Raw genomic sequence first — 22,512 nt, 5'->3', positions numbered from 1 at the left:
TAATATTATTCATTTCCGTGTCAGGTATTCTTAATTTTTTTTTTTTAATGTTTTTCTTAACTTTGACTCTGTAGTCATTCATGAATAACATCAACCTTTAATATTTGATGTAATTTAATCTGTCATGAAACAGCCGCTAATGCCTTCCATGTAGACTATAACTGTTATTGTAGATTTCCACCAGAAATAACTGATTTTGTTAGTATGGACTTATCTACATTTTAGCCTCAGTGTGTCCCCAAAAAACATGCATTACATTGGCCAGAATGTAAGAGAGAGCCTTCATTTTACGGGTCATTGTGGTGGCAGAGTGTAACATCTTTTTATATTGTAATCACAATTTTCACTTATGTCAAGTGTTAACTTCGCAACCAGTACTTTTTACATCATTGTCTGCATTTTTGTGACTCTCCTTGCAAAGTCATTCATTCTTGCTACTATCCAGGTTATTGGACACACAGCACATCTTGAATCTAAACCATAAATTGTTTTCTGATGTGTACTTTGATATACCTTTTTGGTTATGCTATTTTTTAGTATTGGTTGTCTCACCCATAAAATAAAAATTATAAATCTGGAAAATTATTGCCGGACAGAAAAGAAAAATAATCTACTGTTAGAGAGGTGAAGGTTACAGATTTTTGAACGCTATTAATATTTGTGGAAATCATCTTTGTTATTTGAGTTATGGGTGGGACATTACTAAAATATAAATCCAGGCGTTAGCTAACCTGGATCACAGGTATCATGGTTGTCAGCTACTAGTTTACGAGACATATGCTGTTAAAACACCCAATCGGAGAATGAGCTCAGTCTGTGTCCTGTTCTGTTCCCCACTGTTATATCACTGTGGTAACTCAAGTACCAGTTGACAGTCAGTTGCAAATTACTCTTACAGCCGGTAATGGAACAGTTGTGATTAATTTTTGTCATCTGCATTGTTTCTATGTGTAGCGTGGTTCTCTTGTGCCCATGCCCTAAACTAATTGCTGAAGCCCATAGGAAAGTGACAAAATTGTTACAACCCTGCTAAGGGACTAAAGTGTTCTTGCTGTGTCAGTGGCTATTGTGTTGCATGTTGATGTTACCAATTAGTTAATAACGTCTCTTGTAGCCATTCGGATGATAGTATATGGAAGGCGATGAGAATTCATGAAGCTAATGATTTCTTTTGATAGAAGTTGTGAATTGATTTCACTTGTTTTCAACATGGAGAGTGCCAAAATAACTCCTTTCGACCTGGTTATTGTGAATTCTGAGATTTATTACCGGTTTTCAGGTTAGGTTGAAATGTGATAATGTGCTTGAGAGTTGACAAAGCCAGTTAATCTCAACACAGAAATACAGTTGTCATGATAGGCTGATGTGTAGTGTTGCCCAAGATATAAATTTGTCACATCAATAACTTGTTTCTGTTCTTTCCAATTTTGCCAAAAATTCCAACAGAGCACTTACCTTTTGTTTACAAACCATAGAAAGTCATTGACAAACAAATCATTCACTATGTACATCTGACTTGTGATTTGTCTATTGACTAATTACGATTTGTCATGTGAATGGTTAACAAAAGCAGATTACAATGGAGAAGCCATGGACACCCTAACTGCACTTTTACCCTCTGAGCAAATCCAATACAACACATTGATGATGGGCAGAGAGAGAGAGAGAGAGAGAGAGAGAGAGAGAGAGAGAGAGAATGTTTTACTGTGTGCTGTAATGCAGTATTTGTTACAGGTTTATCCAGTGGTGCAACAACTTCTGCTATCGGATGAGAGCTAGCGGCTCTGAAGTGTACCTGCGCTGGGTACATAGATCTCATCCAGGCACAAGCATCAGCTGCAGCAAAGAGAAGGCAACGGGCTCTTGCGATGACACCCACCAGGTATTTTCCCCAACGTAGCAGCTACAGAGTCCAGTGCAACTGTAAGTAGCCCACATAGTGAAAGTGTGTTCTGTAGTTCTGACTGTTCCAGGTGTGAAGAAGTGCTAGCAAAATAGCATGTTCTTTGGTAATGTTTAAACTACAGTTGTTGCAAGATTAGGGTTGTTAACTTCTGTAGTTACTGTTTAACCTTGCTAACTACACAAAATTAAGGCACCTGGCTATGTATGTTCGTGAGTACCTGCGGCTTGGAATGTTTTCCATTTGTCATGATCACCGCCGTTACCCCCTTGTGGTGAAGAATTAAAATACTTCCAAATTTTCTCTTATTGCAGATACTTTATTTATTTATCTTACAGCTCGAAACATGTATTTAACATGCATGTTACAGTTACAGTAATTACATTTAGATTATTGATACACAATATATATAGATTACATGCTATTAAGTAAAAGATCAAATCAAATGTATTTAACATAGCATTCCTGAGGTCAAATCATGTCAGCACCATACTGTATGGGCACTTCAATATAAGCAATTTTTTAAACTCATTTTTAAAAATTCTACCAGAAAGCTGTTTCAGGTTCTTTGGCAGAGAATTATAAACTATTGCTCCCTTGATGAATGGGGTATTTGTTGTTAGATTCAATCTTCTGCTCACCATGTGAAAGTCTGATTTGTATCTTGTATCGTAATCGTGGATTTCCATATTCTAGTTTGTCACTTTTTTGTCTTTTTTCACTAATAATATTCATTGAAACACATATACTGCATAGATAGTCATAATATTAAAATCAATAAACAGGTTTTTGCTTGAAGTTCTGGGTCTTACTTTTGCCATAGTTCTCATCACTCTTTTCTGCAATACAAATACCCCTCTTATATTGGCTACACCCACCCCACAATACAATTCCATAAGATAGATGGGGATACACCAACCCAAAATACACTATTTTTATTGCCTCAATATCTATATATTGAACTAATCTCCTTAGTAAATACAGACTAGATGTTATTTTACCACAGACATGATCTATTTGCTGATTTAATTTACATTCTGATCAGGTATTTTCCTGAATGTCCTCATTTACAACAGTATTTTTATTTGAGCCACTTGTCTTAAAATAAATTAAATTAGTTTTGTTAATATTGACCTTCAGGTTTTCTTTTTCAAAATGTGTTTGGGCTTTTTCAACAAAATTTTGTACCACTGAACTTAGGCCATCATTACTACATGCCTAGCAAACCCCAGAGGTGTAATCAGCATACATAGTAATGCAATGACTGGTGTTTAATACTTTTGATAAATCATTCACGTAGCAAATAAACAAGAAGGGGTCCAAGATAGAGCCTTGTGGCACACCAAAGTTTATATTTCTTATCTTTGATCTTCTTTTTTCAATTAACTCTCCATTATCATACACAACTTCTGTGCATTGTTGTCTATCTTTAAGGTAAGATTCTATTAAAAGCAACAGTTTCCCACTGACACCATTACAAGCAAGTTTACTCAAAAGAGCGCCATGATGGACACTGTCAAACGCTTTGGAAAGATCTAAAAACACTCCTGCCGTTTTGTGACCCTCATTTATTTTCTCCATCAGACAGTGTACAAACTGTACTGCTGCAAATATGGTGCTCTGTCCACTTCTAAAGCCATGTTGGAAATCTCCTATTGAGTTATTCGTATTATAATGCTCTATTAAGATTTCTGGCATTATTTTTTCAATTAATTTACCAAACACTGAGGTTAAGGCAAATGGTCTGTAGTTCTGTAGTTGCCTTCTTTCCCCTTTTTTATATGAAGGTTTAACTATAGCAAGTTTCAGTTTCTTTGGAAACACACCTTCTTCAAGTACATAATTTGTTAGATGGACGAATGATCTGGCTAACTCACCCCTGCATTTTTTCAGTAGAAAAGGAGAAAATTCATCCCATCCAGCTGATCTTTTATTTTTTAGGCTGTCAATTAGCTGTGTTACAACCTTGATGGTTACTGTAGGTAGCTTAAGAGTCCCATTCCTTTTCCTTACCGTATTTAAGCTGCCTCTCCTGTTTCGTGCAAGTATCATTTTCAGGAGCATCTATAAAGTAACCATTAAATATATTGTTAACTATATAAGGATCAGAAAAATTATCATTATGTATATCTTACTCTATATCATTAATTTTAGTTTTTGAATCAGTGTTCCTCATATCATTAACTACTGCCCAGCACGACTTTGAGACACAATCAGAATTTCTGATCTGTTTGCTATTATGTTCTACTTTCCTTCTCCTTACTTCCTTGCGATACTCATATTTATATTTTTTATATAAATAGACTGGTTTCTCTGTGTAGCTTATACATACACTCCATTCCTTCTTTGAGGCTCTTTGTTTTTTCATCCAGTTTTACACATTTGACTACTGGTGGTTTATTTTTATTTACATTGATCTTCTTTGTCGGGATAGTAATATCTATGTCTAGTTAAAATTTTTTACAAATACTTCCCATTTGCTGTCAACTCCCCTTTCTCTATAAACTGATTCCCAAGATCTTTGACCCAAAGTTTTCTTTAGCAAGGTGATGTTGTATTCAGAAAATAATCTTCTATTCTCATATTTTTTGTTTTGTTTAAGTTTATTAAGACAACCAATCACTAATAATTGTCCTAGATGATCAGATATGTGCCTGTTTATAGTCTGTGCCGACACAACATTTTCACAATTGGTCATTACATGATCTATGGAACTGCTGCTTGACTCAGCTATTCTAGTTCTAGTGGGCACATGACCAAGTAGATCTTCAATATCATAGGACTGTATGCAGTCTTGTAAACCTTTGCATTCTTGGCTGTCGCTTAGTGTGTTTATATTAAAGTCTCCTAACTTATAATGTTTACTGTATTGCCACCCTGGCTTAGCTTCCCCAATACCTTATCCAGTGCTTCCAGGAAAACCTCGAGATTTTTGATTTTATCCATACTGGATGAGAGGTCTTGGTTGTGAATGTCAATGTTAAAAAATATATCGGCTCAACCACTTGTTTATAGTGTAAAACACTAAGATTTATGCATTTCGGGAGTCGAGCTTCCATCATCAGAATAATAAAAAGTGAAAGAACCTGTTAAAACTCGCTAAAATGGAACATGCACCAGGCACAATAAAATTGATAATAAAATTAAAGCATCGTGGCTACTTCCCTTGTTGCAGCCGTGTCTTCCAAGGTGCATCTCCACATAGTCGTCAAAATATAAAAAACTCTAACATGGTGTCGCCTATGGCGTTAAACACCTAACCACATGGTTCTCTCCTCTATCGTCGTAAACCGCCCATGCATCTTCATTGATACCACACACCACATAGCCAAAGTGGTTGAGCCGATATATTTTTTAACATTAAACCTCGAGGTTACCAGAAGGGGCTCGATATATACCTACCACAATAAGTGGGACTGATACAATCGTTAACTTAATTATCACCGCTTCAAAATCTTTCTCAATACAATAATCATTAACCCATGATACTTTTTCTACAGAACTTATTAGGTCACATTTCCTTACATAAGTAGCAACTCCCCCTCCTTTATGTTCTCTTCTACAGAAAAACGATGTAAGATTATACTCTTGTAACTTATAATATTGAATATTATGGTTAGTTTTTTGATGCTCTGTAACCACGATTACATGTGGAGCTAGATCTGTAACTAAGGCCTCAAATACATCGATTTTGTTACCCAAGCCCTCAACAATTTAATGTAAAAATGATACATTAGTACAATCATGAGAGGATATATCCTTGTCAAGGTTAGTATTAACACACAAATTGAAAGTTTCTAAATTGGGAACACTGAGGGACTTTGTTCTCCTAAAAAATCGACAGTCTTGACATTGCAGTGAGGAATTATTTCTGTTTGCTTGCTCTGCAGGCATATATAAATATCACTTCTGTCTTTTGTGTGTATGACATCTCAGGTATGAGGTAGCAGATTTGAATTATTCCTTTTTGTTTCCTCAATAGCTCTGTTGATGTCAGTTGCTAGAGTATTCTTATCCAGACAATTAAGATGTAGTCCATGTACAGTGAAGCTGGTTCTTTGACAACTGTTAAGGTCCAGCAGTCTCACATTTTTTAACTTGGAGCAGAAATGTTTTAATTTTTTATTTGTAGATCGGATTTCTCGGTTCACACATGACCAGTCAGGCAGATCAAATCTCGCCGGAATATTTGACATGATCGCATTTGTATGGGACAACATCATTAACATAACAATCAACTTTTTAATAAATGAACTGGCCTCGTTGCAATAAACGTCATTTAAACCTGCTATAATGACGACGACAAGACTTTCTGTAGAATTGGTGCGGTCATTGTTTACAGAGCTTCTCACATCAACAAACTTCGCCCCAGGTTGAATAACAGATGAATTTCGCACGTTTTCTGTGGTCGAGCTAGACATACAATCTGAAATATTGCGTGCATGACTATCTCCGTAAATTTTAACATTCGTTTTACACTGAAATTGAGCTTTTTTAACCTTAGGACTATTTTTTGTAGTTTTGGTGACACTACTTGAAGTCGCACTTTCACACGTGGTTTTCAATTCTTGTTGCTGTATTGTTTGATGGATTTCACCCACACAGGACTGTTTTTCACGTATTAATCTAGCATTTTCTTCCTTTAAACATAGTATTTCAGTTTTTAATGCCTCAATGTCATTTTGTAGTAACTTTATAATTTCATTTTTGGAGTCCACTATACATAAAAGATCGGCCGTTTTGTCACGTAAACAAGCGTGACACGTCCACGGAAAATCCTCACTAATGTATTTGAAGTTTATATTCGCGCACTTTTCGTGTAACCAATAGTTGCACTTGACACACAAAATACCTTTCATCACTCGCTTTTCACATTCTTTACACGATGAACTGCTTATTTTTTGCCTTTTTGACAAGAGCAGAGTGCCACTACACTTTTCTATCAGCACCATCTTGATGGATGAAAATGGTCAAATAAAGCTTCTATATTTTACCAATATGTTAGATGTGAAGATGAGTGACAGATGATGTAGTGGGTGGCTGTCATGTCACTTGTGTGATAAATAATTAAAAACCTGTACTTTTGTTTTTTATTTATTGGTGGATCTGGCTCCTTTGACAGAAGCTACCAGCGCATATACCACAGAATGTGCCTCTCACAACTGTGCATCCTTCAGACAGCCAACACTGCAACTGATTGTTCAGACTTATTTCGTTCTTCCATCTGGAGCTCACCTTTACGTATCGAATGTAGTTGCTGAGAGATATTTTTGTTTGTCCCTCGAGTGCCTTGAGCAAGACTGTGATAAACGAATGAAAAGAGATTTTAGTTTGATTAGTAAGTTGGTACAACATTGTTTTTCATGAAAACATATGTGGATTATTACTCTCACAACCCAATATTAAGAGGCGCATCCAGAAGGAAAGTTTCCCTATTTCTTATAAACAAAGGAAACATAGTTGCATGAAAAACTTTATTGACAGTAGGTACATCAGTGTTTGAGCTATTTTTTGACATAGTCACTAAAAGAACTGAAATACTTGTCTTATCATGGATCAACTTTTGTGTTCTTGTCATAGAAGTCTGCTGTCTGTGAATGTAACCAGCATGCCACAGTCATCTTCAGCTCTTTGTTGTCGTCAAAATGTTGGCCAGAAGACGGAAATTTCTTGAGGTGCAAGAAGAGAGCAGCTCCCAGCCAAACTTTTGCAAAACAGTTGCTATAAGAGATATCATTTTAACTCTGTTGCATATTGAGCACTGTCTCTTTAGCCATCACCATTTGTTAAGTGGTGCTCCCCCACCACTTTGTGCCCATTGCGCTCAACTTTTGACGGTCCACCATTTCCTGTCAGAATGTCCTTTTTCAACTGCTTACGTTCTCATTTGTGTTTTCCATCGGAATTATCAGCCGTTTTAGCAAATGACATGCAGGCTGTCGACCGCACTTTACTTTAATCCATTGTATTGTCGTAGTAGTATGGTGAAGGCCATTTAATTTTTAGTTCTGGACATCCTTTTGTATATGGCATCCCTGTTTTTAGCTGTCTTCTCTTCCACCAAATGGGACTGATGTGTAGTCATTTTTAACTCCTCTCTTTGTTTTAATGTTCTACAGTTCTGACATGGGTGCGCATGACTAGTTGTTTTTGTACCCTAAAACAAAACAGTAAAACCAAGAAATTCCTTGAATTTCAGAAACGTGTGAAAGTACGTCAGGGCTGTATGATGGATGATCCAGTAATTCCCAATGACATTTGTCCCATTGCATATTTGTTCTTACTACAACGTGAGACCAAGCATTGTCGTGAAATAGAACAGTGCTACTAGAGAGCAGTTCCCACTGGCATTTTTGAATAGTGCGCCTAAACTTCAATAAAAATAACATTTCACTGTACCTCTCAGCATTTGTTGCCATTCCTCTTACCAAAAATTTTAATAGGAGAATGCCTTTCCCCAAAAAACCATGGGTACGATTTTCCGTGTTGAAGATTCTTGTTCGAATTCTCGTGGTTTCGTCGGGGAATTTTGAATGGTGCTATCCATTGGACTGACGTTCATTCTCTGGAGTGTAGTGTGGAATCTATGTTTCATCACAGGTCACAATGTGATTCAAGAACTCGTCACCACACTTGCAATAGTGCTCCAAAGTGGACAAAGAATGTGCCATTCTCTTTGTTTTTGTGCTATTATGTAAAAATTTTCAGCACCCATCACCCACACATTTTTTTGTAGTGGAGTTTGTCAGTAACAATGTGAAAAACTACTGATACAGAAATTTGTGATGCAGCTCGTCAATAGTGTAGCACCTATTTTGGCAAACTGTCTCATCAATTTTTGTCAAGTCTTCATTCATGACATTAGGCCATCCAGATAATTCATCATCATGAACATGTGTCCTTCCTTCATTAAACAATCTACACCATTTATGTACATTATCATCATTCATTACACATGCACCATATACTTAAACAAGCTGCAGGTGAACTTCACCAGGACAAACTTGTTTTACATTTAAGAACCGAATAACTGGGCACACTTCACAATCAGTGAGATTCCTTATTTTGATTTATTTGTTTAACCTGGTAAGATTAGGGCGATCAGGCACTCTCTTACATCTAACCAGACATTCTACATATTTTGCTTTCTTGTGTTTTGTAGGCATGTTAAACTACATCTAGAAAAAAAGTAGAATAAACAATTATAAAGGTACACGTGGAAAAATACATTATTGAGCCCCCTTTTGTAGCAGTAATTGTACCCTTATGTAATGGTATGATGTACCGTAGCAGCACATTAAGTGTTTCAGTTGAATTGATTCTGAATTATTTCTCTTCTCCACGTCCTTGACATTAACCCTTTGCACTCCGTAAGGCAGATACAGGGTGGCTCCGCTTGCTCTTATTTAAATTGCCGCCGCCTGAGCGGCAGTGCACCGCAGAGATTTGCGCGGATCTCTTTGTGGAAACAATGTGGCCGCTGGTCAACAATTGGGGTATACATTAAAACAAAATGTGTGCTTTCATTCATATATTTACGTTAGCTTTTACACTACAAAAGTTTCCATTGTGTGGTATTTTTTGGAACACTCTTCAGGGTGGAGAGCTGGGTTTCGTAGCATGTTTCGCAGTAATATACAGTTTCTGGCCTCTCGGAGGGGGCGGCTGGCTTCCCCTCAGCGACGTCAGCGAATCTGCGACTTGGGTTTACGTGGCTGGCACGCTTCCCGCACTTTTATGCTGCACATTCTCGATAACAGGCGACGTGGTCCCCTTTGCAGTTGCAGGTCTTCTTGCTTCTTCGGGGAGTCCCGCGAATGGTGCTCTTCGACGCACTTGCATCAGTGCTGAGGCATCCTGCAATATTTTGCCACATGATCCATGCGCTGGCAGTTGAAGCACTGGGCTCGCCTGCCTTTCGCACGGAGTGGTTCGACTTTTACGTCGATGTCGGCAATGTTTTCAACCTGAAAAAGATTGTCAACCAATACCACTAGGAACAAGGACATGTCCCTGTGGGTCCTGGGCGGACCTCATCAGGCCGACATGGCGGGTCTGGAAGCCAATCTCCTGCTGCTGCCGCTGTAGGAACGCCGGTTCCATCTTCAGCGGCAGGTGGCAAAAGACTACCTTCAGCTGCTTAGTGTTCTGCGTGAAGCCTTGCCACTTCTCGGTTTTGCAGAGCTGCACCAGTTTCACGAGGTCCTCAATGCTATCTGGTCTAACCTTGTAGGTGTCGGTTCACTCTTTCAGCTCACCATAGCCCTCGCACCAATGGATGGTGATCAGCGGCAGGGCGGTTTTGTCGCTGTACTTGGTGTGGTCCCGTCCCTGTCAGTTTCGGCTCCTTCCGGCATGTCTGCATACCGGTTTGCAGCCTGGACCTGTTCCGGCGTCACCAGTTCGAATGCCCTGGCTCTCGCTGTGTGGCGCCAGGAGGGCACAAAGAAGCCTTCTTCATCGGGTTTCCTCGTCGGTGCGGTCGTCCTGGGACGCACCCTCCTCTTCTTCCGCCTGGCGCGACCGAAACTTGCCTGAGGGGAGGGAGTATTGTCTACGGCCGCAGCTGGGTGCTTCCGCGAGGTTAGCTCGGCCTTTGCACGCTTGTCCGGTGTTGCCAGTCTGGATGTTGGTGGGGGCGTGGCGGCTTCTGTTGCCGGCATGGCTGGTGCAACTGCTTTCTGGTACCAAGGACCAGAGTCTCGAGAGTACCTCCTCCCTGTCCTAGAAGGATCCATCTGAGGACTTTGTTTTGGACAACTTGTAGTGAATTAATTTGGGTCTTTGACGCTATACCCCATGCAGAACTCTCGTATAGGGGGGGGGGGGGGGGGGCTGGTAGTACTGTTGCCTTGTAGAGGCGGATTTTTGTATCTTAGTTGAGCGTTTCACTGACGAAGAATTGGGTAAGAGTTTTGGCCATTTGTATACATTCGTCTCTTTCCTTGAATGTGCCTGTTGAAGAAGAGGTTTGCGTCTAGTTCAACTCCTAGGTATCTAATCGAGTGCGACCATGGGATCCTGCAGCCTAATACCTGGACTGAGTCTATCCTTGGCCGCTTCTTGGAAAAGTACACCACCTTCGTCTTCTCGGCGTGGAGGGTGACCTTGTTTTCTCGCCACCATGCTATTACCGTGTCCATTTGGCGTTGCAGCTGGTTGACGTTTGCAAAGTGTCAATTGAAAGAAAACCGCCCTTGGTCACTGTTTTTAACGAATTAACCAGGTTTCAACACTGCTAGGAGTGTCTTCCTCAGAATTTAAATCAAAAATTGGTCTATAAAATGGTCACAGAATTATGACTAAACACGTATGATACAGAGTATAAGTATAGAATCATCGTGAAAGACTGGCAGTACTTATATGTCATTTATAAAATAATAAATATGCCGAATGGCATTAGTCACAAAGTACTTAAGATAAAAAATTGTGATAGCGAACCACTAAGGGATGCTCGTTACTTATGCGGTTACAGGTTGCAAACGGACTGAGGTGCCCGCGTTAATAGATGCGGCCAGGTGAACGTGGCACTGCAACGAGCGCACCATTTAGTAGCCTTAGACACAATTAGGCTACTTCACATTGAAATATATGCAGAAATGATTACAAATGAACAGTATTTGGTACATAATGGAAAGCAATGTTTGTTTGTTTGTTAGTAGCATACAACATAACATTTTGTCTACATCAAAGCTTATAACAGTAAGATAAAACATGAAAACATCATTGTGAAAATGTAGATAGGACTGAATGACAACTAGTAGAAAGCAATATTGATGTGAAATACAGCCAAGAAACATTTCATAATTGAAGAGGTTCGAGAGATATAGTCATAAGCCACGTTCAACCAGTTTTGAGATAGAGCGACTTTAAAGTTTCATGCAAGTATAAAAATGTTGAAGACAAAATACACACTTCCTTTATGCTTTCAATTATACTTTAATACATTGCAAACCTTGTGTAAATTACACCATCTTCTTTCTGTTACATAATATTAATTTGAGAGTCATTTTAATTGTGATGTTGTCGAAAATGGCTTATGGCTGTCTCTCCCTGAAAATAATTTAGAACACAAAATACGTTTTTAAGGTTTTACTTTGAAAATTATGTAACTACTAGTAATTTTTGAAAATTTTGGCCCATTCACATACACACATACATAACAGATAAATCAGTGTAATGCTTTATTTTAAATTGTAAATGTGAAATCAAGGAAGTTCTTCTATGTCATGATCGTTCACATTATTTCATGTACATGACCGAGAAAAGCTTTTATATGCTGCAGGTATGTATGCCATAAGAGGCAGTATGTCATCAATCTTTTTATGATTAATTTGAAGCGGCTTTCTATATTTTACCGGCAGCTGGAACAGATCTGGTTAAGCAGGTCTTCCTTTTCTCTTGCTACGTAGATCCACTGACGTAAAGGTTCCTATATCTGAGTACCAGTACTTTACACTTAGCTTGAAGGGATTTTTATACTCAAATTTAAATTGAGTCGCTTCACTAAAACGAATGGGATCTCCAGATCTGAATAGACTGGGTATAGAGATTAATGACTTTAGATAGATCGCCCAAGCTTCTGAAGTCTTGTCTGTGCATTTTTGTCACAATGAAATTCTTTGGACTAATAGATTGAACTGCCTCCACCCATTCATCTGGTGTGAATACTATTATACGTCTGTTTAGTGCATAAATTTCAATGCGACCAAAATCACAATCGCAAGGAAGTCCAGTATGACCTGCAATGGTGAAATAATGCTGCACAGATTCAAATCTTTTGGTGGCAACGAGAGTCCTTTGCAGGGCAATTAGAGACCAATTCTTTGCCTGGCCCTTACAGTTATCTCTGATTATGTGGAGATGTTTGTCTTGAGTGTTAGTTAGCTCCAAGTATTTTAATAAAAAACTCCCAGCTTCATCTTAACCCCTTCCTCTGTCCTTCTCACTCCACAGAAACATGTGTCCCTTATTTGACGCACAACTGTGGATACCGTAGTTATATGTCTATATTTTTCTCTTGTAGAATGCTGGGCCAACTGTTAGTTTTGGCGGGGGAAACGTTTGTTGAATATCCATTTCCATTACATGGTACTCTTTCAGATTCTCTTTAGCCAGAGAAATTAAAGACACGATCATAAATTGCCCGCTATCAGCCTTTCTTAGATGCAACTTGCGTTGTTTCTTCCCTTGTGTAATTCCTTCTGCACATAATTCTGCGTTACTCGTTGCTGTCGGAAAGGCACCACATGTTGAACAGGTGCCGCTTATCGGCAGTTTGAAGCCTATGTTAAATTCGGACACAAAAACTGCCCTGCGTTTGCTTTGTGATACAGTAGGGACACAGTTTTCTTCGCAGTATTCAGAGTATTTGTCTCGAAATAAGGATGCAATTGTGAGATCACATCCAAAATATACTTTGTTGGGGCTCTGCTGCCTGCTATAGTTACTGTTATATTTTGGTATGGCATTGAGAAAGTCTCTGATACCTTGCACAGCTTCGTCTTGAAATTTATGTGGATGATTGACATGTTTGTCTGTAAGAAAAGAGCACATGAGTTGGTACATTACTTTGTGTTATTATACCTCAACAGTATTTTATTTGGTTAAAATGGATACCTTATACTAAAACGTAATATAAGTACCTCTTCCTTCTTCTTTTGAAACTGTGCGACCCAACTTCATTTGCTGTTGGAAAATCCTCTCTCTTCTTGTGTGGTTCTGTAAGCCATGAACCTTGGGGGGGGGGGGGGGGCCTTGCTTGCAAATCATGACTTCTAGATGAACTTTGCTTTGTAGTCTTTTTTGGATAGCTGTTAAAGAAAGAAATGTGAAGCAGAACAAAATGAAGTAAATTTGTGACAATTGGTCCATTTAAAAGTGAAACGAACCTTAGCTTTTTTGGTACCATTTCCATACAACACATTACACAAGTATTCAGGGAATTAGTTTCCTATGTCCCAAAATGAGTGGAAAATATTCTCTTCTTCTCCGAGTAGTTTCGTGTAGCACTTATTCGAAAAACTACAGAGACTTCCCAAAGATGCTGCCTGGACAGTGTTGTTGGTATTAGAAGACACATACTACTGTTGTCGTGTTTGCTGGGGCTGATGGTGGTGGCGGTCCTGTCACTGTTATTGGCAGGTCATTTGGGTTCCTTTTAAGTTTACTGTTGGTCTGAAGGGTTTTAATGCTCTGTGTAACACAGGGCATCCTCTGAAGTTTTCCGGGTGACCTTTTGCTCCACACACAAGACAGGTGCGCGGTTCTGTATGGGGCAGTGTGGAGGCTGCTGATGGATGAGGACCGGCGGATTTTACGCACCTTGGTGGGAGTCTGCAGTATTTGGCCTTATGGCTGTGGCGCTGGCAGTTCTTGCATTGGGGTGATCCGTCGCGTGGCTCGTAATTTTCAATCACGACCCTCGTGTCGAACATGAGTTTCTCGTTGTATATCTTCTCCGATTTTTTTTCTCTTTTGCTAGTGACACCATGTAGACGGTATCGGTTAGAGTTCTAAGATTCCTCGTTCCTTTGTTTACATTGGTGGATGTCTTTTACGTGGTACCATCTTTCTAGGAACACGTTTACAATAATCTGTGGTGTCACCGTCTCTGGAATTCCCCTTTATGACAACCTTTAGGCATCTGTCTTCTGGCATTTGGTGCGTAAAGTAGTGCATGTGGTTTTGTTCCAGAAATGCGTAGGCCTTTTTGTAATCATGGATGGAGGTGAAGTGATACCTTATGTGGTCACCTTGTATATCTCGCGGAGTTTGCCATCGATATGTTTCTTTATCTCGGCATTCCGGCGGAGATAATCTTGTATGAGATACACCACCAAGGGGGGGGGGGGGGGGGTTCCTGGTTCTGCTGGTGTCGGTTGGCTTAGCTGGTCGTTTGATTGGTCAGCAAGCACAGTGTACGCATTGCTGACAGGTATATCAAATGCGGTTGAGTTGGTTTTAATTGAAAGAAAACATCCCTCGGTCACTAGTTTTAACGAATTAACTGGTTTTTAACACTTCTAGGAGTGTCTTTCTCAAAATTTAAATCAGTGAATGGTCTATAACATGGTCACAGAATAATGACTAAAAACGTGCGATACAGAGTATAAGTACAGAATCATCGTGAAAGACTGGCAATGCTTACATGTCATTTATAAAATAATAAATATGCCAAAAGTGCATTAGTCACAAAGATACTTAAGATAAAAAATTGTGATGGTGAGCCACTAAGGGCTGCTCATTACTTAAGCGGTTACAGGTTGCAAACGGACTGAGGTGCCCGCGTTAACAAATAAGGCCAGGTGAACGTAACACTTGAACGAGTGCGCCATCTAGCAGCCGTAGATACAATTAGGCTACTTCACATTGAAATACAGGCAGAAATGATTATAAATGAACAGTATTTGGTACATGGAAAGCAATGTTTGTTTGATAGTAGCATACAACATAACATTTAGTCTACATTGAAGCTTATAAACTGTAAGATAAAACATGAAAACATTATTATGAAAATGTAGATAGGACTGAATGACAATTTGTACAAAGCAACATTGACGTGAAATACAGCCAAGAAACATTTGATATTTAGAAAACATAGGACTGCCTTAGAGAGAAAAGAACATTTCAGCACAAGGAGACCCGAAGTCAGATATCGAATTACGGCTTTATACTATCGAAAAATTTTTTGTTACGTAGCTGTATCTGTTCGTTAAGGATGAGGCGATCCTTTCGAGCAAGATGTTTGAAAATCTCTAATTCTTCTAGAATATCTGGTCTACGTCCTTTCTTTTCAGTGTGCAAAATGTTGCTATCGCAGATGGCTTTAGGTGAATTACCTGTAATTAGAAGATGGTCAGCAAAAGACGAATTTTGGAGGGTAGTGCCATTTTTTCTTAGCAAGTTTTCTTTATATCTGGTAGTGAAGGCACGTCCAGTTTGTCCTATATAGTAAGAGGCGCAAGTATCGCAGACAATTTTGTAGACACCAGAATTATCTAAAGAGGAATGAATAGAACGTAAATTATGATTCCCCCCCCCCCCCCTCCTTCAAATTGTTATTAGTAGAAAAAGCAACGTTGCAATCGTATTTTTTTCGAAGAATGCCTTGGATCTGATAAGAGATAGGCCCCACGAAAGGAATAGAGAAATATTTTTTTGAGTGAGACTCGATAACAGAAGCGCCTAGCATAGTAATTCATTAAGCAGTTATCTTTTTAAGGACGTCATCTACTGTTAGGTTTATATTCGTTGTTAACTGCTATTGTTTTAAGTAAATTGATTTCGTCATTGAACTTTCCTTTAGAAAGAGTCGGTTTTGGTATGTTTAGGTGCATCGTTGTCTTCTCTTGCGTTCGCCTGCTGGTATAGCTTTTTCCGTCGTCTCTTGTTGGTAACAAGCTGAAAGCCGCCTCCATCAGTGGGTCGCAGTTCATATCTGCATTGTTGTCATCGAATTCGGCATTAGATTCCTCGGCTGCCGAGTAGTTGGATTCTTCCGAGGAGGATTGTGTTTCCTGGTTGTCCTTGGAGTCGCTGCTGTGAGGGCTGGATGTCTTGGTCTTCTTAGCGGCGTTTGCCCTCCATTGCCAGGCCAGGGCGTCACGGAGCATGTCTTTCCTCCATTGGCAGGTGGTCGAGAACTTCGGTTGAAAAATACTGTGGCACGTCGATTCTTGCTGTTCGATTCATCGTCGGAGGTTCTTGTATCGTTCGTTCCGTGTTGGCAGTTGGGGGGGGGGGGGGGAGGGGGTTGGCCTTTCCCCTATTATTTTTAAAGCCTACACAACACAGGCTGCTCCCACCATAGCAGGGTCCCCGGCCGTGGGTATTCCCTAGCAGTAACCACCTCAATCTAGCCCCGAGTTCTGACCTGTTCCTACTGTCGCAGGAGACGGTGTGGCTCCCTCAGCGTCCGGTAGGATCACCTTTGTGATGTCGTCTAGTGCTTGTTATGCAGTCTCTGCAGTTGGAGGTGGTGTCTGGGCAAGTTCAGCAGCTCTTGCGTTGCTGAATTGCTCTTTATTGATGCGCTTGTAAGTCACATGCCGTTGTGGGATAGAGAGCCATTCTCCCGTGTCTACCTCGAAAATCACGGGATTGTGGTCTGACGACATTCTGTTTCCCAATGTCGCGGATACAAAGCCCATCAGATTCTTTGTAATGGCTATGTCGAGGACGTCCGGTCTTCCTCCGTTCTTTGGGAAGTGTGTCAGTTCCCCTGGGCCCCATATTTGTAACAGGTGTGTGTGGGCGAGCCGTTGCTGTTGTTGACCATCTTGATTTCTGTGTCTAGAGTTCCAGTCCGTGTGTTGTCGTTTAGGTCCCCTGCGATTAATAGTTTGCTTCTAATCTGGCTTAATGCAGCTGTGTTGTCCTCTTATATCCTTTGGGAAGGGGGGCATTACACTGCAACGACTGTTAAGGGGGCCAGTTTCTGTAGCCACTTCTATTGCTGCACATTCTGTTTCTATTGTAACCGGGGGGGGGGGGATTTGGTGGTGCTTAATTCCCTTTTTGACATACTGTGGCCTCTAAACTCCATGGGTTGATGAGAAAGGTTATTTGCGTTAAACGCGCATGTTTTGAGACCCTGTGTATTAGGTCTTCTATCCATGGTGGGGAGACGGACTTTCCTGTGGTTGTCGCTGCTACAGGCGACTGCTGTGCTGTCGAGCCGAGGTCGGTGGGGAGGTGGGTCAGTGTTGCTAGAATACCTACTAACTGGGTCATCTGCGCCTGTAGCAGTCAGATGGACGACACGAGTTTTTGGATTGCAACAGACTAGGCTGCCTCTCGCGGGCTGGTTTGTGGGCGACAGGGAGGACGGACTTCCCTAAGACTTTCACCAGTTAGGGAGACCTGATTACTACTGTGTTGTGGTGGAGGTAGGTGGTTCGGTGGGTCTGGTGGGTCACCGACAAGTGCACGAGAATAGGCGGTGGAGGCGAAGACCGGTGTTTTGACAGTGTTGTTTCATTTGCTCTGGGGTGGTGAGGTAGGTGGCCTGGGAGGTGCTGTGTTTTTGTTGTACTGCGGTGTTTTGCTGTTGTTGTTTTTACCCCTCTGCCTGTCCCTTAAAGCTCTGTATTTGGGACATCCTAGGTAGCTAGCTGGATGTGCTCCGTTGCAGTTTGCGCATTTCTCTTTACCCTCCCCCCTTGGTAGTTTGCACTGCTCATAGATTCATAGATGTGTTGTTCGACGCATCTGACGCACACCACGGACACATTACGCGAGACTGCACAATGCCCAAGGGCCTGGCCGATGTAGCAGCGCCCTGGACCCGATTTCTTTTTTAGTTTTTCGGGCGTGACCACTAATGCTAAGATCTTTTTGACCTCCCACATCTTTCGGTTTTGTGCAGAGTCTGGGAGGGTGACCGTATGGAGGGGCCAGGACAACCGAGCTAACCTCGAACCCTTCCTCCTGCAGGAATTTTTTGATGTCCGCAGTGTCAGTGGTGTGTGGTACCCCACGGAACACGAGTCTGGTTTTCTCACAGCTAGTGGGAAGGTGTAGAAGTGAAATTTCCTTTCCTCGAGCACCTTCCTCACTGCCTTGTAATCATCGACGTATTTGAGGCTGATTTTTACTTTGTCTCCGCCGGTTGTTTTGGCGGTGAACCTGTTTTCCCCTAGTGTCTTCTTTATAATGTTGTACAGTTCTTTGTAGTTGCTGTCGAACTGCACAACGATAGGTGGGATTCTGAGGCTTTCTTCCTGATCTTTCTCCTCAGTATCGTCTGCTTCGTTTACCTCGTCATCTGCAGGTTCTCGCATCACGCCAAAGCTGTTGGTGGTGTGGACTGGGGCTGGTGTGACTAGGACGTGGGATCGGCTGGTGGTTTTTCTTGCCAGCTGGAATCCTTCGTCATCTGTCATCCTTCGTAGTCTTTTTGTGTGTCCTGCTTCCAGTGCTGTTTCTGTGCTGTTCACCCCACCCCCCCCTTCCCCCTCCCCCCTCTGCGCACACTTCGACAACACGCCAAGGTTCTTCCGCTCCAGCACTCTCACGCGACAGCGTACCCGTGCCAGCGGCATCAGTTTTCTTCTGCCGCGTGCGCATATCCACCTCCGCGCTTTTGTGTTTCCGCGTATCTCCCTCGGCGCGTAACCGTGCGGGCGCCTCAGGGCACCTGGAGCCCGCCGCAGCGCTGGCGCTTTGTTCAGCTGTCCGGCCTGGCTGACTGCCGTTACACGTGGTCCCTTTGTGTTGGCAGGTGCGGTCGGTTCAGGCGCGGACGACCCAACCGCATCTGTGTATTTCGGCCGCCGCGCAGCGGTGGTTTTGTGTGAGGTGGTCTTACGCGAGTTCGAGCTGATCTCGCCCTGGCTGTGCATTTGGTCTGTCCTGTTGACCTCGTAGCAGCCAGGAACGTTTTCTGACTTGGCTACCATTTTAGCTTCCTTTTCTTTGGCTTCCTCATCCAGCCTCTCCTTTACTGGTGTGCTAGTAAGGATAGCGGATTTTAAAGGTTTCTTCCCTTTTTTGATATTTTTTCACTCTCCAGCTTTAGGGTAGGGGCGGTTGTCTTGAGGGCTTACAGTGAATACACCTAGAGAAACATCCTTACTTGTAGATGGAAATGCAGTTGTAGTCTCAGTTCGGTTCACTTTGGATTGTAGACCATCAGCGTTGCTTGTCCCAGCCTGAGAAGTCTTGACAGTGCTGTCTTGTGAAGTCATCTCTCTATCCGTGACTGCGCTGGACAAGAAGTCATCATCAGTAAACACTTCTATCTTGTATGGCGCGATTCCTGTTGCTTGAAACCCAGATATAATATTTTTAGGATTTATTGCTCTAGGTAGTGCCATCTTTACTATGCCAGGAATATCGTAGATTGTTACAGTTTTCGCTGGATTGTTGATCATCCAGTCGTTGACTGAAACAAAGTAAAATTTCTTGAAAGGCCCATAAACTGACCTTTCAAGCGGTTGCAGGCGGTGGGAAGTGTGCGGGGAACAACATGACGATACCATTTTCTTTGCAGAAGTTGAACACTTCATATTCAACCAATTATTTACTAACAAATAGATCCTTATGTGCACTAACAATTGTTATATGAATATGTTAAAAAGGCAACAGTATATATGTTTCATCTTACATAAATCATTGTTTACAATCCTTTGTTATTCACAACCCATTGTTAACTGTTGCCTTTTGCCACGCCACAGACCCGTATTCACTGAGAAAAAATCTTTAAGTTTGTCTCAAATTTCAAAACCACTGCTGTTTAGAAATCCTCCAAAACGAGAAAAGCTATGCATGTTGTTTTGGCTGGTTGCTTCATTAAAACTATAGCTATAAAATGGAATACCATTTTCTTCAAGATAACCGTCTCGTAGCAAATTGTGTAAACAACATGCCGACAAAACCAGGTCTTCAGCCATTTCAGGCACCACAGCAATAGGACTATAAAATACCCTAAATACTTGGTTTAATAGCCCAAAGGAGTTTTCTGACATTCAACGAGCAAGGCATAATCTATAACTATAGATCTGTTTGTCGCGATGTGATGTAGCAACTCTTCTGGAATAAGGTTTCATCATACAATCACTGAGAGCAGACGCTTCGTCTCCTGTCAGGAAATGTGGTAGTATCACATTTGTACCTGGCAAACATTTTGGTGGAGGTATATTAAACTCCTTTGCAGCTATTTTCTTGCCCATAGCCGATTTCTGAAATATACCGTTATCAGACTTTTTCCGTAAGCGCCGACATCAGCGCTAATGAATTTACAATGTGTGTCCACAATAGCCAGCAGAACAATTGGAAAAAAAATCTTTGTAACTAAAAAACAGAGATCCACTTTTCTCTGGTGCCTTATGCGAACATGTTTTCCATCTATAGCGCCTACACAATTAGGTATATTGCACTTAAGCCAAAATTCTTCTTCAATACGTCTGAAATCTGATTCAGTTGAAGGTGGTATCAACATGGGCAGCAAACTTATTCTAAATATCTTCAAAACTTTTTTAACAACTCTTGATATGTGAGATGGTGATACATGATAGGCAAATGATAAAGACCGGTAACTTTCGCCGGTGGCCAAGAGTCTGAAACAAATGTAAACATACAGCTAATATAATTTCCATTTACAGGTGATGACTCTAAGAAGTGGAAATTTTTAAGGGATGGTTACCAGAGGTTCAAGAAGAAAAGCAAATTAGGAACAGGCTATGCTGCCTCAAAAAATTCAAAAACAAAAAGACACGAACAGCTATCGTTCCGTGACAATGTTGCACAACACAGATCTGGAGGAACAAATATTACATTGACATAATCACAGACAACAATATAAGAAAGCCAAGAAGACATTGGAGATCGAACTCGTCAACTGGACCTTTTGGCATCACAGGAAGAAGATTCGGCAGAAACACATGCAGTAGGAAATAGTGGTGAAACATCTGTGGTAACAAACGTTGAACGTTAAGTGCAAGCACGGAAAAGAAAACTCAGTAAAGTTCATAGTAATGATGATACTATATTAAAAATGTGGAAAGAAAGGGACAAAATTAGGCAAAATTTACTAAAAACGTTTATGGAACACACAGATGATGATATTGACTTATTTTTCCATCGCATCAGCACAGTTGTAAGGAGTTTACCTCCAGTTTATAAGGCAGAAGCCAAAAGAAAAATTAGTATGATCGTTTCTGATTATGAAATAATGGCTGCACAGTGCAACACACATCAGCCAAGTGATAACAGCAGCCCTTCAACCTCCACAACTGTCCACATCGAGGTATAACAACAACACCTGTCTGCAGCTGAGGGTTTCAGTTAGTCATCATTTAGTCCAGGGAAAAGCTGCACGGTCATCAACAGTATTCTGTTCTTTCGAGAACACTTACTGTTGTCATATGTATAGTTAAAGGCTACCCAGCCATTGACCTTCGTCTGTGTGAATACGCACAGGTTGCCCAAACTCTTACGGGAATCGCCAAAGCGTGCGCGAGTAATGAGTGAATGGGCAAATGTCTACAAGGTAAATTACATTTGTAGAATTGTGGACAGTTGGGAATGTCTCACGGGAAGCGTGCAAGGGGTAAGTCGCTGCAGTCGCGCTATTTCATCTGTGTCCTCGGTGGCTCAGATGGATAGAGCGTCTGCCATGTAAGCAGGAGATCCTGGGTTCGAGTCCCAGTCGGGGCACACATTTTCAGCTGTCCACATCGACGTATATCAACAACATCTGTCGGCAGCTGAGGGTTTCAGTTAGTCATCATTTACTCCACAACTGTCTCACAAAGTCTTGGAACTGCACCATAATCTAATAATGTATAACATTTTGTGGGCTTACCTCAGTGTCAAATATAATTTTTCTTCTGCACTTATTGCGTTTCTTAGGCACTGTGGCATTATGTTATCTTTAATAAAACTGAGCACGAAATTAAACTGTCTTTTATTTAAATGACAGTAGCTCCTGAAGATATTTTCATCACCTAACAAATGTCTTTTTTATCAGTGCTGTGTAACTACCTTCTGCAGTTCTACTTTTATATAAAGGCATTACCAGCATTCGTCTGTTCCTGGAATGCAACAATAAAATGTCATCGTCTTCCTCTTCCAACAACAGCATAATAACAACGGTGGTGTTAACA

The 22,512-nt window shown here is 41.0% G+C and overlaps 1 non-coding gene across 1 annotated transcript; it reads left to right on the top strand.

The window, feature by feature from the left end:
• The first annotated feature begins 21,989 nt into the window (after positions 1 to 21,989).
• On the top strand, positions 21,990 to 22,063 carry Trnat-ugu (transfer RNA threonine (anticodon UGU)). Its single transcript has one exon. It is a non-coding gene; the product is annotated as a tRNA-Thr (tRNA).
• Positions 22,064 to 22,512: the final 449 nt, after the last annotated feature.

This window comes from Schistocerca serialis, chromosome 12, assembly GCF_023864345.2.
Source record: "Schistocerca serialis cubense isolate TAMUIC-IGC-003099 chromosome 12, iqSchSeri2.2, whole genome shotgun sequence".
Classification (NCBI taxonomy): Eukaryota; Metazoa; Arthropoda; class Insecta; order Orthoptera; family Acrididae; genus Schistocerca; species Schistocerca serialis.
Note: the sequence above shows the minus strand (reverse complement) of the source record. Positions and strands in the feature narration are given on the sequence as shown.